A 4,656-nucleotide genomic window follows, 5' to 3' on the forward strand; every position below is an offset into this window, starting at 1 on the left:
AAGATCTGTATTTGCACTGCACACGATGAAGTTTCGAAGCCTTAAATGTTTACCGTGAGCGCTGAAGGTTTGTCTTCATGTGCATTAAACTCGAGGATGATGCTGTTCAAGTTACATTTGCAACAGTTTGATCACTTACTGTGAATAAAGCACAGGCTGTTTTGGATTTTTCTTAACGTTTAGTAAGACTCCTGTGTTCTTGCCCAACATGCACCTTCACTGTCTTTGCTAGATATTATTTTGACACGCCAAAATGTGATTCTGCAAGTGTGTTTTGACCTTTTTAAATCTCTCAGAAGTAGCTGATGTTGGGACTGCCTACTGCTACTTTAAATAGCTTGCAATGCAAAGGCAGGGAGTGCTTAATATCCATTTAAGTTCTAGCTGTTTTGACCTCGGCCTTTTATCACATATGATCTCAATAATGTAATGAGCCCCTGCTGAATTTGTGTATTTAGAAGTGCATGTCAGGTTACGTGGAAGGTTACAGTGTATGTCTCCAGTTACGATGTAGATTTCCCATAGAAGTATAAATCAGGCCTTACTATGCCAGGCTCATTAATCTGGTCGAAGGTTAAAAATCAAATGAACAGCAGTCTACCTTACTTGAAATACTCTTATATGCTTTTCTTTCCCCTTCCTAATTATCTAAGGAACTGGTTCTCAGTTCCTTTGTTTCACACAAAGAAATATTTCTGAAGTTATTACAGCGACACAGCAAACTGTCTTGCAATGGTATAGATGCTGTATCCAGAAGCTGGACTACCTGTGCAGCCTGATTGGGCTGTGGGTGTCTTTATGAGTAGTGACAAAGATACTAGCAACAAAAAATAGTCAGAAGGGATAAGAATAAGGCCATCACCCACAAAATGCTTCTTGATATTCTCCAAGTTTAACTATCTTTGTGTTATACTGTCACAGTCAAATGTTTCCTAATTCCTATGGGTATTTTTTTTCACCTTTATTCAAGAGTGGAGCATTGAAGACAGCACCTCAGTTATTGGAATATTTTATCTTGATTGAAAAAAATATAAGAATAGTTTAGTTGGAATTACAAAAGGTTAATCTACTAATTTCTGCTCTGTAAAAACACAATATGAGACAGGCATCAACTGGTATGGGAAAGTTAGGGACAAATAAAATAATACATCTAAACATTTTTTTAACAGTACTGCGCAAAAATCTAAAGGTAGAGGAGACAGACTTTCTTAAAATTTCCAAAGGAAAAGGGTTTTCCTTTGGAAATTGGCTGCTATATTTAACTTTTTTTTGGCTCAAATCATTGTCAGTACGTATGGAAGATATCAGGAGAGAGGTACAAAAGTAAGCATTTACAGCCATCTAACACAGAGCGGAGGCTCTGCCATGATTTGGGCAGCAGCAGTGGTATTGGGGATCTTTTCAAAATTGCTGGACCATCCAATTTTGGGCCACTATATATACACCATCTGGAAAGCATTTTCTCTATAATAATGATCCCAAATGCACTGCTAACATGGTAAGAGCTGTCTGGATGGAAAAAACACACCTTCGAACGCTATTAGTCACCGATTGGCCTCCCCAGATCTCGGACATCAACATTATCGAAGCAGTGCGGGATCATCTTGACAGAGAGAACAAAATGCAGCCAAGAGCCAAAGAAGAGCTTTAAATCTACCTCAAGAAGCCTAGAGAACTATTTCTGAAAACTACTGAAAGAAATAACAGGAAACCTTTCCTAATAGAGTTCAGGCTGCGTTGAAGAATAAAGGTAACAAATATTGACTTTCAAGCTTGTTAAAAATGTACAAACTCTGTTTTCACCTTACAATATTTCCATGCATGTGTGCACATTTCATTAAACTGATGCACTTATAGAGATGTTGTAAAAATGGGAAATAAGGTGAAAGAAAAATTAAAGATCATAAAGAATTACTCTACAATTGGCAAGTTCTAAATACAGGGGTGCGATATTGGAATAATCCAGTTTTTAATTACTACATTCATGTTTCCAGGTTAATCTTGTTACTGGATGCACGGTCCATCGTGGAAGGCTCAGTGTTTGGCTTGGAGTTGTTTAGCTTCTGTTATTGTAAGTCACTTGAAGTGTCCAGCTGTTCTAGGTCTGCCGCCATGAGGATATCTTGTCCATTCCCCTTGCACCTGCGGATCCTACCTCACCGGACACCCTGCATTCTTCTTCTGAACGACACGTGTCGCCACTGAGAGCGAAAAAGAACCCGCCAGTAAAGAATTTGCTTCAAACCTATTTTCAGAATTTTCTCCAGAAAGTCAGATTTTTGTCAAGCCGTCGCAGCACCCCCTTCTGTATAACCTGGGAATCTCTTGAGTTCCTCAGCTGATTACATCACCGAAATAGCGGTAAAGTCCAACCTGGCGGCAGCACGCGAGCAAACTGTTGTCATGTCACTTGTTGCTGGCTCCGCCCTCTGTGAGGGGGTCATCGACTGGCAGAAGGCACGTGTAACCCAGCCTCTTTAGGGTCCGTCGGGCAGTTCGGAGTGAGATGGGCTTCTCCACCCCGCTGCTGTTGTACATTGCATGTATCTCCTCAATCGTAACTTGGTTGTTAGCCTCCACCACACTCTCAATCCACTTCTCTCCGTTCTCGTCGACGAGCCGCTTCCTCCCGGTCGTCGCGCGGTCACTCGAGGTTTTCTTCTTCTCGCACCATTCATTGTAAACTCGAGACACCGCAGTCCTTGAGCAGCCCAGCAGGTTCGCTGTCTGTGAGATACTGCAACCGGCTCTTCGGGCTCCTACTATCATACCCCGCTCAAACTCACTTAAGTCCCGCGACTTGCCCATGTATCTCCACTTCGTCACACTTCTACGCGATACCTGTGGAAAACGTTGCGGATATATGGTTCTTCTTCTGTGGTGTTCGGTACCTCGGCCTCAACGACGTGTCGCCCTCTTCAGCGGCCTCGTTGATTTTTTTTTAAATGTAATTATACATAACATCCTGAAAAAAACGAAATTAAAACAAAAATTATGAACATAAGATACACTGCAGAGCAATAGCAACAAACTCGGTGCATTGAGTGCTACAGTTTCAAATTAAAAGATGGGAAACGAAAGACTTATAAAAAGTTGTGTCATTCTCCAGTGAACCTTCATCGTGTAACATTACATGAGGGAGCCCTACTTTTGTCTTTATAGAAAACGACTTGAGTGCTTAGGTCCTATGGTTGGCCATAAAGTGTCTTGCTGTGCATATGATGTTTAGACATTCAAACCCTGTTGATAACTTCATTTACACCATTACTGAGCCCTGGATCTTAAACAGTGCGGCTTGTTAATCTTATTATGACAAATAGCGTTCTCCCTCAAGTTTCACTGAGTGGCCATTTGTAGGCGATATTTAAATAGTAGGCATAAAGTCACACATGACTGTGTATATTTGGTTAAGTAAAAGTGGATTTCATGATTATGATGAAGATATTATGAATTAAACCTATAAACTTGACTGTTTTGTAATTTGAAAAGGTTGCTTAAATGACAGACACTCCATTATTTTTATCAGTATACCTATCACAGGATTAAACATTAGCTACTAGGCTACTGTGAGAACCCATGTCCTCAATGATCCAGGTCCAAGAGCCTGGTAAGTGCCAGTTTGTAAAGTCTTCATGGTTTTTACATATTAAACCTGTATGGCATACCATAGTGTACAAGCATGTATGGAAGATGGCCAGGATTGGTTCTCAATTTATCTCGAATAATATAAATATGCATTCAAGTAGTCAGAACCTAAGTAAGACTACAGTTTACAACTGCATCCATATGAACTGAGTAACTACTAGTGTGCCACAGACTGATTTTAATTTGCAGAGCTGTACTGGAAGTCTGAGCTGTATCATGTGAACATTAACAAGGACAGCACACAACCCTGTGAAGCTTCTGTACTGCACATCATCAAACCAGACAAAATTCTGCCCAGTCTCTGATACTGTGGCCTGTCCAGTAGTTAATAATGCATGAGATATTAGTTATATTTTAGTGTCATTTCCTGTAGCTTCTCTCATTAACTTAAGTGTGTTAAATGCACTTGAGAAATAAAATATAAAATATAGTGATCCTCACCTGCAGGTACTATCCAGATCCAAGTAAGCTCACTGCAGAATGTTCTCTCTCTCTCTGTTACACACACACCTGTTTGCACTCCTCTGGATCACTAAATAAATGACTATTCTGCAAAGGACAAATGCAGCTGCTAATTTAATGCAGAAACGCGAGAAAACAGTTGCTGGCACGAATTTGTACTGAATAACCACTAGAGTGCGCCGCAGGCTAGTTTTGTATATGATCCAAAACTACATCAAGTACAAAGTTTACTTATACTTCAATAATAAAGAAGAAGTGACTCCGGGACTATTGAAAGAAAAAGATTAAAACAAAGAATGACAAAGCAATGACACAATGTCCACAGTTTGAGAACACATTTATTGCAGTGATAACTCCAGTGGCCCCTCTACATCAACAAGACTGTTTTTATACACAAAGTGTAATTTTCTGGACAAAGCAAAACATTTGAGAAGACGCTTTGCCTGTCCTCTGTATATTCAGAAATCCAGCTGGACGGGTGCATTCTTCTTACATACAAGACACACACACACACACACACACACACACACACACACACACACACACACA

This window comes from Astatotilapia calliptera, chromosome 22, assembly GCF_900246225.1.
Source record: "Astatotilapia calliptera chromosome 22, fAstCal1.2, whole genome shotgun sequence".
Taxonomy (NCBI): Eukaryota; Metazoa; Chordata; class Actinopteri; order Cichliformes; family Cichlidae; genus Astatotilapia; species Astatotilapia calliptera.